This window comes from Panulirus ornatus, chromosome 21 (assembly GCF_036320965.1).
Source record: "Panulirus ornatus isolate Po-2019 chromosome 21, ASM3632096v1, whole genome shotgun sequence".
Taxonomy (NCBI): Eukaryota; Metazoa; Arthropoda; class Malacostraca; order Decapoda; family Palinuridae; genus Panulirus; species Panulirus ornatus.
Window position 1 is genome coordinate 19,900,485 of NC_092244.1, and position 15,305 is coordinate 19,915,789.

Consider the following 15,305-nt stretch of genomic DNA (forward strand, 5'->3'; position numbering starts at 1 on the left):
ACAAACTTTGGATGGAGTGAAGTTCCACAACTGATACAAGCCTATTGTTGTGTATTGGTACATACTCAGGATACTATTATTATGATATCCTGTTGAAGAATTGAATACCCCAATGTGATTATCTTTTGTTTACTGTTCTTGTACGTATAAGTGGACTTTTGTGTTATCTATGGTTTTGGCAAAGAATTGGCTGGACCAGAATGTGTCTTCTTATAACCTTGGGACATGCCTGCTGGATCAGAACACACCTAAGTTACTACAATTGATGACAAGGATGGGATAGTCTGGCATTGGCAGAGGACATGATCGAATTTTGGATGCAAGGAGCAGCTAGATGAACTGTTTCCTAACATCACCTGCCTTGTTGGTACCACATAATTTACATACCCTAGCCCAGGGTCAGACCAGCCCGCTTCCATTATGTTAGTCCAGTAGCTATTAGGGTTTCATCATGGCATCACAAGTTAGGATTGACTCTTCTGACCCCTCCAAGATTTCCCTAGAACTATGGCTGAGTCTGCTGGAGGCCCATTTTCCTCATCTAGAATTACAGAGGAGACTAAGAAGAGAAATGGGCTTCTGGTGTCAATTGGTACAGAGACATACAGTGTATTGGGTAACCTCTGTGCTGCTAATTTGCCTCGTTCAAAATCTTATTTAATATCAACACTGAAGAAGCATTAAGATGTAAAGTCATCCTAGCATTGTAGTGTGATTGTTTTTCAACAGAAAAAGAAAAGGTCAGATGAAACTTTGTTTTGTATGCTGACCTCATGGGCTTAGCTAGACACTGTAATTTCAGAGACCAGTTTGACTCCAGGTTAGGGACCAATTGTTTATGGTTGTGGAATATGAAATATATTTTCCAAATTTAGTGGCAGAAAATATAGATTGCAAAATATGACTTTGTACTAGATTTCTGAAAGGGTCCTAAACCTGGAGAAGGCTCTTGGTGATAAAAGTGAGCCACAACTGAAGAAAGCAGAGTGTTGGTCCAAAGAGAAACAGCCGTAGACTTTGTAGTGTTCCTCATGACAGTAGTAAGAGTAGGTTCAAAGACCTTGTAATCTGTGTTGGAAAAAGGGCGTTTGAAAAGAGTTTGTGCTGATGCAAGAAAAGAAAACTTGAGTAAGGACAAAAATAGGTATAAATCAAGGTTTGTTAAGGTTCTGATGCTTCCAGATAAGAAAAGTAACACTAAAGATGATGGTAAGCTGTTATCAGTGAAAGACCCAGTAGGTGTAGTGAAGAAAGAATTCATTTCTAGAATTAAAGGGAAAGTACCATTTGAGGTTGACACTGGTGGAGCTGTTTCTACTCTCTCCAGTCACTGGGTAGTGTTGTTGCAGCTTAAAGTTGAACCATCCAGTAAAAGGTTAGGTTTTTTTTTTTTTTTGCCGCTGTCTCCCGCGTTTGCGAGGTAGTGCAAGGAAACAGACGAAGAGATGGCCCAACCCACCCCCATACATATGTATATACATACGTCCACACACGCAAATATACATACCTACACAGCTTTCCATGGTTTACCCCAGACGCCTCACATGCCCTGATTCAATCCGCTGACAGCACGTCAACCCCGGTATACCACATCGCTCCAATTCACTCTATTCCTTGCCCTCCTTTCACCCTCCTGCATGTTCAGGCCCCGATCACACAAAATCTTTTTCACTCCATCTTTCCACCTCCAATTTGGTCTCCCTCTTCTCCTCGTTCCCTCCACCTCCGACACATATATCCTCTTGGTCAATCTTTCCTCACTCATTCTCTCCATGTGCCCAAACCATTTCAAAACACCCTCTTCTGCTCTCTCAACCACGCTTTTTTTATTTCCACACATCTCTCTTACCCTTACGTTACTTACTCGATCAAACCACCTCACACCACACATTGTCCTCATACATCTCATTTCCAGCACATCCAACCTCCTGCGCACAACTCTATCCATAGCCCATGCCTCGCAACCATACAACATTGTTGGAACCACTATTCCTTCAAACATACCCATTTTTGCTTTCCGAGATAATGTTCTCGACTTCCACACATTCTTCAAGGCTCCCAGAATTTTCGCCCCCTCCCCCACCCTATGATCCACTTCCGCTTCCATGGTTCCATCCGCTGCCAGATCCACTCCCAGATATCTAAAACACTTCACTTCCTCCAGTTTTTCTCCATTCAAACTCACCTCCCAATTGAATTGACCCTCAACCCTACTGTACCTAATAACCTTGCTCTTATTCACATTTACTCTTAACTTTCTTCTTTCACACACTTTACCAAACTCAGTCACCAGCTTCTGCAGTTTCTCACATGAATCAGCCACCAGCGCTGTATCATCAGTGAACAACAACTGACTCACTTCCCAAGCTCTCTCATCCCCAAGACTTCATACTTGCCCTCTTTCCAAAACTCTTGCATTCACGTCTCTAACAACCCCATCCATAAACAAATTAAACAACCATGGAGACATCACACACCCCTGCCGCAAAGCTACATTCACTGAGAACCAATCACTTTCCTCTCTTCCTACACGTACACATGCCTTACATCCTCGATAAAAACTTTTCACTGCTTCTAACAACTTGCCTCCCACACCATATATTCTTAATACCTTCCACAGAGCATCTCTATCAACTCTATCATATGCCTTCTCCAGATCCATAAATGCTACATACAAATCCATTTGCTTTTCTAAGTATTTCTCACATACATTCTTCAAAGCAAACACCTGATCCACACATCCTCTACCACTTCTGAAACCACACTGCTCTTCCCCAATCTGATGCTCTGTACATGCCTTCACCCTCTCAATCAATATCCTCCCATATAATTTACCAGGAATACTCAACAAACTTATACCTCTGTAATTTGAGCACTCACTCTTATCCCCTTTGCCTTTGTACAATGGCACTATGCACGCATTCCGCCAATCCTCAGGCACCTCACCATGAGTCATACATACATTAAATAACCTTACCAACCAGTCAACAATACAGTCACCCCCTTTTTTAATAAATTCCACTGCAATACCATCCAAACCTGCTGCCTTGCCGGCTTTCATCTTCCGCAAAGCTTTTACTACCTCTTCTCTGTTTACCAAATCATTTTCCCTAACCCTCTCACTTTGCACACCACCTCGACCAAAACACCCTATATCTGCCACTCTGTCATCAAACACATTCAGCAAACCTTCAAAATACTCACTCCATCTCCTCACATCACCACTACTTGTTATCACCTCCCCATTTGCGCCCTTCACTGAAGTTCCCATTTGCTCCCTTGTCTTACGCACTTTATTTACCTCCTTCCAGAACATCTTTTTATTCTCCCTAAAATTTAATGATACTCTCTCACCCCAACTCTCATTTGCCCTTTTTTTCACCTCTTGCACCTTTCTCTTGACCTCCTGTCTCTTTCTTTTATACATCTCCCACTCAATTGCATTTTTTCCCTGCAAAAATCGTCCAAATGCCTCTCTCTTCTCTTTCACTAATACTCTTACTTCTTCATCCCACCACTCACTACCCTTTCTAATCAACCCACCTCCCACTCTTCTCATGCCACAAGCATCTTTTGCGCAATCCATCACTGATTCCCTAAATACATCCCATTCCTCCCCCACTCCCCTTACTTCCATTGTTCTCACCTTTTTCCATTCTGTACTCAGTCTCTCCTGATACTTCCTCACACAAGTCTCCTTCCCAAGCTCACTTACTCTCACCACCCTCTTCACCCCAACATTCACTCTTCTTTTCTGAAAACCCATACAACTCTTCACCTTAGCCTCCACAAGATAATGATCAGACATCCCTCCAGTTGCACCTCTCAGCACATTAACATCCAAAAGTCTCTCTTTCGCGCGCCTGTCAATTAACACGTAATCCAATAACGCTCTCTGGCCATCTCTCCTACTTACATAAGTATACTTATGTATATCTCGCTTTTTAAACCAGGTATTCCCAATCATCAGTCCTTTTTCAGCACATAAATCTACAAGCTCTTCACCATTTCCATTTACAACACTGAACACCCCATGTGTACCAATTATTCCCTCAACTGCCACATTACTCACCTTTGCATTCAAATCACCCATCACTATAACCCGGTCTCGTGCATCAAAACCACTAACACACTCATTCAGCTGCTCCCAAAACACTTGCCTCTCATGATCTTTCTTCTCATGCCCAGGTGCATATGCACCAATAATCACCCATCTCTCTCCATCAACTTTCAGTTTTACCCATATTAATCGAGAATTTACTTTCTTACATTCTATCACATACTCCCACAACTCCTGTTTCAGGAGTACTGCTACTCCTTTCCTTGCTCTTGTCCTCTCACTAACCCCTGACTTTACTCCCAAGTCATTCCCAAACCACTCTTCCCCTTTACCCTTGAGTTTCGTTTCACTCAGAGCCAAAACATCCAGGTTCCTTTCCTCAAACATACTACCTATCTCTCCTTTTTTCACATCTTGGTTACATCCACACACATTTAGGCACCCCAATCTGAGCCTTCGAGGAGGAGGAGCACTCCCCGCGTGACTCCTTTTTCTGTTTCCCATTTTAGAAAGTTAAAAAAAAATACAAGGAGGGGAGGATTTCTGGCCCCCCGCTCCCGTCCCCTCTAGTCGCTTTCTACGACACGCGAGGAATGCGTGGGAAGTATTCTTTCACCCCTATCCCCAGGGATAATATATATATATATATATATATATATATATATATATATATATATATACACACACATACACACACATACACATACATACGCACATATACACACACACACACACACACATACATATATATACATATGAAAAATGTAAGAAACAATTTAGAAAACTGTTATTCAAGTGATGGGTAACACAACTGCATCAGTCAGTCATAATGGTTGCCAGCCAATTCAGTCCTATGTTGTTGATTCTCAGAATACCAATTTGTGTTGAGAGAACCTCATGAATAAGGTTGGCATTTACGTAGCTGGACTTAATGAAAACTCTAAAGTGCATCAGACTGTAGATGTAGAGGAGTTGTTAGATGATTACTGTTTTGATTCTTGCAAGCCTGTCTCAAGCAATGTAGCCATAATACATGTTAAGAGTGATGTTTCCCCAAAATTCATGAAGGCTTTTGTTACAGACAGGTGGTTGGAGATGCTTTGGATAGGCTTGTGAAGGATTATGTACTTGAAACAGCTTCCTGTGGTGAATGGGCTGCACCCACTGTACTATTTTGAAAGCTAATGAAATGCTTACATATTTGTGGTGATTTTAAAGAACTTAAAAGGTTCAGTGTGACAGGTTACATTCCCAAAGATTGAAGAGTTATTGTCAGTAATTGGTATGGTAAAATATTTTCTAAAATTTATCTGCAAAATGCTTATTACAAATATCAGTTGGTAACAAGAGCCAAGATTTTTTGGTGATTAACACTCCTAAGGGGCTAGGTACAAAAGATTACCTTTTGGGCTCTCATCATTACAAGAAATTTTTCAGAAGCAGATATCACTCTTAGTTGCTCAGATAGATGTAGCAGCATATCGAGATAGCATAATTGTTTGCGGTAAAAGTAAAGCTGAACATGATGAAAAGCTTGTGAGGGTATTCACTATTCTGTAGGATCATAATGTTGGGATTAACAAGAGTAAATCACTGTTGAATGCTAAGTCAGTTGAATACTTAGGTTACCATATCTCTGGTGAAGGAATTAAATCTTCTCCCAGGAAACTAGAGGCTACTTTTGATGCTGAAGCTCCTACTTCTGCAGCAGTACACTCCTTTTTAGGGATGGTTACATGTTATTGTATGTTTGTTAAGAACTTATCATCAAAATTGGCACCTTTGTATGATTTATTAAATTTGGGAGTTAAATTTAGATGGGTTACAGTGGAGGAATGGGCTTTTCAGGATGTTAAAGATGACTTGAGAAACTCAACATTGTTAACTAACTTTGATTGGGAAACTCCCTCAATTGTTGAAGTGGATGTAGGTGTTGGCCATGTCCTCTTGCAGAGCAAAGCTGGTAAAGAAGAACCAGATTGATAGAGAATGTTTATCCCTAGTGTTTGATCTTAAAAGATTTAGATATTTTTGCTTGGGAGACATTTTGTGGCTAGGACAGATCATAAGCCCTTAATTGGCTTGTTTGGCAAAGGAAGGCCAATCCCATGTAATGCAAATTCCAGAATCCAGAGATGGGTTTTGTTGCTGTCTCACTTTGATTATAACTTAGTTCACAAGCCAGGGAAAGACAGTATAGTGGTTGATGCCCTAAGCAGGCTGCCAATTAAAGATGACCTGGAGTCAGGCACTCCAGTTGAGTATGATAAGTTGGTAGAATCACTTAAGTTTGATGACATTCTCTTCCACACCATCAGAAAATTGACTGAGAGATGTTGTACTTGGTCAGCTGATCAGTTGTCTAAAGTTTGGGTGGAATAATGATGTTAACCCACAGCTGTTAGAGTGTGCATCCATGTTAACCCACAGCTGTTAGAGTGTGCATCTATGGAGGCTGATTTGAGCCTGCATAGTGATGTTTTTTGTTTCAGAATAGGATGCTAGTTCCAGTTGACCTGCATTGCAAGGTACTTAAACTTTTACATGTTGTTATAATGGCATTGATGCTATGAAGGCAGAGGCATGGAACTGGGTGTGGTGGCCAAAGATGGATCAGGATATTGCAGAAATAGCAGAATGTTGTGATGCAGCGAACCCTCGATTTACTGAACTAGGGGAGAAGGCGTGTCTGTTAATGCTGAAAGTCCCTTAAATCAATTGTAACTTTTTTCTGTGCTACATTTAACATGCTTTATTGTAACAACTTTATCACTGTAGGGTTTAATGTGTGGTATGGTAGTTGAGCGGCGGGCACCCAGGAGTGTGGGAATGCTCACTAGGCAGTTGGAGGCAGGAGTTAGACTAAGATAGAAGTGATGCCACCCCTCTCCTGTGAAAGGATACTTCTTTATGATAAAGTGAGGATGGACTTCCCGCTTTCATTGCACCTCTTACATGGCTCAGTCAGTAGGATTTGAACCTACGCAGGGAAATCCCAAGTTATCACAAGGCTGCTCACCTTCTTAGGAGATGGGGCACACCCAAAGAAATTATTATTTGCCTCAGACAGGTAACAGTGAGGAGATGGAAGTTTTCTACAAAGATGGGGAATCCTGGCATGCATCTCCTCAGCCCATTTTCCCCTGCCAGTGGATGCACCAAAGCAGCAGTAAAGGCAGCCAAATTGGTGTTGAGGGGGCAACATGGTTGTTTGAGGTATCCTGCACAACAGCAAAGCAACTCATGCTATGCTCCAATATATAAACACCCCCCATAAGAGAGGGGATAAGTCACCCACACAGCTAGCAGTAGGAAGACAGTTGCAAGATGATTTCCCAACGCCCCAGCAACATTATCTGATAAACTGGCGATGGAGAGCTGCTTTGCGAAACAGGGAGTGGGCCACAGCAGAGAACCAGGCTCACATGCAGGTTGATCCAGCTGGTAACTGCTGCATTGCCCCAGCTGCCTATGAGCACTTCTGTCTGTGTGCAGGACATTGCTTTGAAAGTGTAGGACAGGTTGGGTGTGGTAGTGGAGGTGAAGCTGCATAGACAGTACTCAGTGAAGCTGGACAGCAGTGGCTGCCTGTCTTTGTGAAACTGACATCACCTTTGCCCCTGGGTTTCGCCAGTCCCCACAACACCCTTGGGTCAAGGGGAGTACCCACCAGCATTGGCTTCGCCCCCAATCGCAGTGACACCCAGCCTCAGACAACCGCACCCTTACTGTGTGAGACACTGGCCTGCACACTTTCAAGATTTTGTTTGTGGTGGCTCCTGTAAAGAACAAACACACTAATTTGTTATATCACTTTTGTTTTGCTCGCATGTGAAGGAAGTGTATTGTTGCTGAGCAGTGATTTGTGTGTATATTTGCCTTATGCCTTGTCAAATTTTAATTTTTTTTTCTTCCTTGTAACAAAATGTCACATTTAGTTACCAAGATCTCATGAGGGGATGTAGGGTTTAGTGTGTGGTACAATAGTTGGGTGGCGGGCACCTAGCAGCTTGGGAACGCTAACCAGGCTCTGGCAGTTGGAAGCATGAATCAGAGTGAGATAGAGGTGATGCCACCCCTTTCCTGTGAGAGAATACTTCTGTATAATAAAGTGAGGATAGACTACCTAGGGAGAAGAAAGTGGTGAGAGTAAGTGAGCTTGGAAAGGAGACATGTGTGAAGAAGTACCAGGAGAGATTGAGTGTAGAATGGCAAAAGGTGAGAGCAAAGGATATGAGGGGAGTGGGTGAGGAATGGGATGTATTATGGGAAGCAGTGATGGTATGTGCAGAAGATGCATGTGGCATGAGAAAGATGGGAGGTGCGCAGATTAGAAAGGGTAGAATGGTGGGATGAAGAAGTAAAGTTGTTAGTGAAAGAGAAAAAAAGAGGCATTTGCATGATACTTACAAGGAAGGAGTGTAGATGACAGGGAGATGTGCAAAAGGAAGCAGCTGAAGGTCGAGAGGAAGTTGCAAGGGTTGAAAAAGAGGGCAAATGAGAGTTGGGGTGAGAGAGTATCATTAAATTTTTGGGAGACTAAAAAGGTGTTTTGGAAGGAGGTAAATGGTAAATAATGTGCATAAAACAACAGAACAAATGAGAACATCAGTGAAGGGGGCAAGGGGGGAAGTAATAACAGATAGAGATGAAGTGAGTATTTTGAAGGTGATGATAGAGTGGCAGATGTAGGGTGTTTTGGTTGGGGTGGTGTGTGAAGTGAGAGGGTCAGGGAGAATGGTCTGGTTAAGAGAGAGGAGGTAATGAAAGCTTTGCGGATGATGAAATCCAGCAAGGCGGTGGGTTTGGATGGTATTGCAGTAGAATTTATTAAGAAAGGGAATGACTGTGTTGTTGATTAGTTGGTAAGGATATTCAGTGTATGTATGGGTCAGGTTGAAGTGCCTGAGGATTAGCAGAATGCATGCATAATGCCATTGTACAGAGGCAAAGGGGTTAAAGGTGAGTGTTCAAACTATAGAGGCATAAGTTTGTTGAGTATTCCTGGGAAATTGTAAGGGAGAGTATTGTCTGAGAGGGTGAAGGTATGTACAGAGTGTCAGATTGGGAAGAAGCAGTGTGGTTTCAGAAGTGGTAGAGGATGTGTGGATCAGGTGTTTGCTTTGAAGAATGTATGTGAGAAATACTTGCAGAAAGAGATGGATTTGTATGTAGCATTTATGGATCTGGAGAAGGCATATGATAGGGTTGATAGAGATGCTTTGTGGAAGGTCTTAAGAGTATATGGTGTGGGAGGTAAGTTGCTAGAAGCAGTGAAAAGTTTTTACTAAGGATGGAAGGCATTTTGTGAGTAGGAAGAGAGGAGAGTGATTGTTTCTCAGTGAAGGTTGGTCTGTGGCAAGGGTGTGTGATCTCCCCATGATTGTTTAATTTTTTTATGGATTGAGTGGTTAGGGAGATAAGTGCTAGAATTTTTTAGAGGGAGCAAGTATGAAGTGTGTTGTGGATGAGAGGGCTTGGGACATGAATCAGTTGTTGTTTGCCTAATACATCACTGTTGGCTGATCCAAGTGAGAAACTGCAGAGGTTGATGACTGACTTTGGAAAAGTGTGTGAAAGGAGAAAGTTGAGAATGAATGTGAATAAGAGCTAGGTTATTAGGTTCAGTAGGTTTGAGGGACAAGTTATTTGGTGTGTAACTTTAATGGAAAAAAATTGGAGGAAGTGAAGTGTTTTAGATATCTGGGAGTGGACTTAGCAGCAGATGGAACCATGGAAGCGGAAGTGAGTCACATGGTAAGGGAGGGGGCAAAGGTTCTGGGAGCGATGAAGAATGTGTGGGAGAGAACGTTATCTCAGAGAGCAAAAGGAATAGTAGTTTCAACAATGTTATATGGTTGTGAGGCAGTGGGCTATAGATAGGGTTGTACAGAGAAGGTTGGATATGTTGGAAATGAAATGTTTGAAGACAGTATGTGGTGAGGTGGTTTGATCGAGTAAGTAATGAAAGGGTAGGAGAGATATGTGGAAATATAAAGCTAGGATGCCATTTGGTTTACCATATGGCATCCCAGCTACATCTCTTCATTGTATATCAACTGACTGTTTTATTTCTTTCTTGTATCTCCCATGATGATGTGATTATTATGGGAAATTGCACTTGGGAACTTATTGTGTTTCATTTTCCCCTTGGACTCATAGGATTATGCTTGATGACAGGCAAAATTGTGATCCTTTCCAACATATATATATATATATATATATATATATATATATATATATATATATATATATATATATATATATATATATTATTCTATTGTTTGAGGAAAGGAACCTGGATGTCTTGGCTCTGAGTGAAATGAAGCTCAAGGGTAAAGGGGAAGAGTGGTTTGGGAATGTCTGGGGAGTAAAGTCAGGGGTTAGTGAGAGGACAAGAGCAAGGGAAGGAGTAGCAATACTCCTGAAACAGGAGTTGTGGGAGTATGTGATAGAGTGTAAGAAAGTAAATTCTCGATTGATATGGGTAAAACTGAAAGTTGATGGAGAGAGGTGGGTGATTATTGGTGCATATGCACCTGGGCATGAGAAGAAAGATCATTAGAGGCAAGTGTTTTGGGAGCAGCTGAATGAGTGTGTTAGTGGTTTTGATGCACGAGACCGGGTTATAGTGATGGGTGATTTGAATGCAAAGGTGAGTAATGTGGCAGTTGAGGGAATAATTGGTATACATGGGGTATTCAGTGTTGTAAATGGAAATGGTGAAGAGCTTGTAGATTTATGTGCTGAAAAAGGACTGATGATTGGGAATACCTGGTTTAAAAAGCGAGATATACATAAGTATACTTATGTAAGTAGGAGAGATGGCCAGAGAGCGTTATTGGATTACGTGTTAATTGACAGGCGTGCGAAAGAGAGACTTTTGGATGTTAATGTGCTGAGAGGTGCAACTGGAGGGATGTCTGATCATTATCTTGTGGAGGCTAAGGTGAAGATTGGTATGGGTTTTCAGAAAAGAAGAGTAATGTTGGGGTGAAGAGGGTGGTGAGAGTAGGTGAGCTTGGGAAGGAGACCTGTGTGAGGAAGTACCAGGAGAGACTGAGTACAGAATGGAAAAAGGTGAGAAAAATGGAAGTAAGGGGAGTGGGGAAGGAATGGGATGTATTTAGGGAATCAGTGATGGATTGCGCAAAAGATGCTTGTGGCATGAGAAGAGTGGGAGGTGGGTTGATTAGAAAGGGTAGTGAGTGGTGGGATGAAGAAGTAAGAGTATTAGTGAAAGAGAAGTGAGGCATTTGGACGATTTTTGCAGGGAAAAAATGCAATTGAGTGGGAGATGTATAAAAGAAAGAGACAGGAGGTCAAGAGAAAGGTGCAAGAGGTGAAAAAAAGGGCAAATGAGAGTTGGGGTAAGAGAGTATCATTAAATTTTAGGGAGAATAAAAAGATGTTCTGGAAGGAGGTAAATAAAGTGCGTAAGACAAGGGAGCAAATGGGAACTTCAGTGAAGGGCGCAAATGGGGAGGTGATAACAAGTAGTGGTGATGTGAGAAGGAGATGGAGTGAGTATTTTGAAGGTTTGTTGAATGTGTTTGATGATAGAGTGGCAGATATAGGGTGTTTTGGTCGAGGTGGTGTGCAAAGTGAGAGGGTTAGGGAAAATGATTTGGTAAACAGAGAAGAGGTAGTGAAAGCTTTGCGGAAGATGAAAGCCGGCAAGGCAGCAGGTTTGGATGGTATTGCAGTGGAATTTATTAAAAAAGGGGGTGACTGTATTGTTGACTGGTTGGTAAGGTTATTTAATGTATGTATGACTCATGGTGAGGTGCCTGAGGATTGGCGGAATGCGTGCATAGTGCCATTGTACAAAGGCAAAGGGGATAAGAGTGAGTGCTCAAATTACAGAGGTATAAGTTTGTTGAGTATTCCTGGTAAATTATATGGGAGGGTATTGATTGAGAGGGTGAAGGCATGTACAGAGCATCAGATTGGGGAAGAGCAGTGTGGTTTCAGAAGTGGTAGAGGATGTGTGGATCAGGTGTTTGCTTTGAAGAATGTATGTGAGAAATACTTAGAAAAGCAAATGGATTTGTATGTAGCATTTATGGATCTGGAGAAGGCATATGATAGAGTTGATAGAGATGCTCTGTGGAAGGTATTAAGAATATATGGTGTGGGAGGAAAGTTGTTAGAAGCAGTGAAAAGTTTTTATCGAGGATGTTAGGCATGTGTACATGTAGGAAGAGAGGAAAGTGATTGGTTCTCAGTGAATGTAGGTTTGCGGCAGGGGTGTGTGATGTCTCCATGGTTGTTTAATTTGTTTATGGATGGGGTTGTTAGGGAGGTAAATGCAAGAGTTTTGGAAAGAGGGGCAAGTATGAAGTCTGTTGTGGATGAGAGAGCTTGGGAAGTGAGTCAGTTGTTGTTCGCTGATGATACAGCGCTGGTGGCTGATTCATGTGAGAAACTGCAGAAGCTGGTGACTGAGTTTGGTAAAGTGTGTGGAAGAAGAAAGTTAAGAGTAAATGTGAATAAGAGCAAGGTTATTAGGTACAGTAGGGTTGAGGGTCAAGTCAATTGGGAGGTGAGTTTGAATGGAGAAAAACTGGAGGAAGTGAAGTGTTTTAGATATCTGGGAGTGGATCTGGCAGCGGATGGAACCATGGAAGCGGAAGTGGATCATAGGGTGGGGGAGGGGGCGAAAATTCTGGGGGCCTTGAAGAATGTGTGGAAGTCGAGAATATTATCTCGGAAAGCAAAAATGGGTATGTTTGAAGGAATAGTGGTTCCAACAATGTTGTATGGTTGCGAGGCGTGGGCTATGGATAGAGTTGTACGCAGGAGGATGGATGTGCTGGAAATGAGATGTTTGAGGACAATGTGTGGTGTGAGGTGGTTTGATCGAGTGAGTAACGTAAGGGTAAGAGAGATGTGTGGAAATAAAAAGAGCGTGGTTGAGAGAGCAGAAGAGGGTGTTTTGAGGTGGTTTGGGCACATGGAGAGAATGAGTGAGGAAAGATTGACCAAGAGGATATATGTGTCGGAGGTGGAGGGAACGAGGAGAAGAGGGAGACCAAATTGGAGGTGGAAAGATGGAGTGAAAAAGATTTTGTGTGATCGGGGCCTGAACATGCAGGAGGGTGAAAGGAGGGCAAGGAATAGAGTGAATTGGAGCGATGTGGTATACCGGGGTTGACGTGCTGTCAGTGGATTAAATCAAGGCATGTGAAGCGTCTGGGGTAAACCATGGAAAGCTGTGTAGGTATGTATATTTGCGTGTGTGGACGTATGTATATACATGTGTATGGGGGGGGGTTGGGCAATTTCTTTCGTCTGTTTCCTTGCGCTACCTCGCAAACGCGGGAGACAGCGACAAAGTATAATAAATAAATAAATAAATTTTTATTTATTTATTTTGCTTTTTCGCTGTCTCCCGCGTTAGCGAGGTAGCACAAGGAAACAGATGAAAGAATGGCCCAACCCACCCACATGCACATGTATATACATATTCGTCCACACACGCAAATATACATGCCTATACATCTCAATGTACACATATATATACACACATAGACATATACATATATACACATGTACATAATTCATACTGTCTGCCTTTATTTATTCCCATCACCACCTCGCCACACATGGAATAACAACCCCCTCCCCCCGCATGTGTGCGAGGTATCGCTAGGAAAAGACAACAAAGGCCCCATTCTTTCACACTAAGTCTCTCGCTGTCATGTATAATGCATTGAAACCACAGCTTCCTTTCCACATCCAGGCCCCACAAAACTTTCCATGGTTTGCCCTGGTTCAGTCCATTGACAGCACGTCGACCCTGATATACCACATCGTTCCAATTCACTCTATTCCTTGCACGCCTTTCACCCTCCTGCATGTTCAGACCCCGATCAAAAAATCTTTTTCACTCCATCTTTCCACCTCCAATTTGGTCTCCCACTTCTTGTTCCCTCCACCTCCGACACATACATCCTCTTTGTCAATCTTTCCTCACTCATTCTCTCCATGTGACCAAACCATTTCAAAACACCCTCTTCTGCTGTCTCAACATCACTCTTTTTATTACCACACATCTCTCTTACCCTTTCATTACTTACTTGATCAAACCACCTCACACCACATATTGTCCACACCACATATTGTCATTTCCAGCACATCCACCCTCCTCCTGCACAACTCTATTTATAGCTCACACCTTGCAACCATACAACATTGTTGGAACCACTGTTCCTTCAAACATACCCATTTTTGCTTTCCAAGATAACGTTCCCAACTTCCACACATCTTTCAACGCTCCCAGAACTTTCGCCCCCTCCCCCACCCTATGATTCACTTCCGCTTCCATGGTTCCATCTGCTGCCAAATCCACTCCCAGATATCTAAAACACTTCACTTCCTCCAGTTTTTCTCCATTCCCAATTGACTTGTCCCTCAACCCTACTGTACCTAATAACCTTGCTCTTATTATCTTTTACTCTCAGCTTTCTTTTTTCACACACTTTACCAAACTCAGTCACCAGTTTCTGCAGTTTCTCACCCGAATTAGCCACCAGCGCTGTATCATGTGCAAACAACAACTGACTCACTTTCCAAGCCCTCTCATCCAAAGCAGACTTCATACTTGCCCCTCTCTCCAAAACTCTTGCATTCACCTCCCTGACAACCCCATCCATAAACAAATTAAACATCCTGGGAGACATCATGCACCCCTGTTGCAAACCGACTTTCACTGAGGTCCAATCACTTTCCTCTCTCTCTACTCGTACACATGCCTTACATCCTCAGTATAAACTTTTCACTGCTTCTAACAACTTACCTCCCACACCATATATTCTTAATACTTTCCACAGAGCATCTCTATCAACTCTATCATATACCCTCTCCAGATCCATTAATGCTACTTACAAATCCATTTGCTTTTCTAAGTATTTCTCACATACATTCTTCAAAGCAAACACCTGATCCACACATCCTCTACCACTTCTGAAACCACACTGCTCTTCCGTAGTCTGATGCTCTGTACATGCCTTCACCCTCTCAATCAATGCCCTTCCATATAATTTCCCAAGAATACTCAACAAACTTATACCTCTGTAATTTGAACACTAACTTTTATCCCCTTTGCCTTTGTTCAATGGCACTATGCAAGCATTCCGCCAGTCCTCAGGCACCTCACCATGAGTCATACATAGATTAGATAACCTTACGAACCAGTCAACCATACAGTCATCCCCTTTTTTAATAAATTCCACTGCAATAC

At 42.4% G+C, this 15,305-nt stretch overlaps 1 protein-coding gene across 1 annotated transcript in view; it reads left to right on the forward strand.

Moving 5' to 3' along the window:
- Oseg2 (intraflagellar transport protein Oseg2) overlaps nucleotides 1-15,305 on the forward strand; it is a 560,852-nt gene that overhangs the window by 226,477 nt on the left and 319,070 nt on the right. The window lies entirely within an intron of this gene.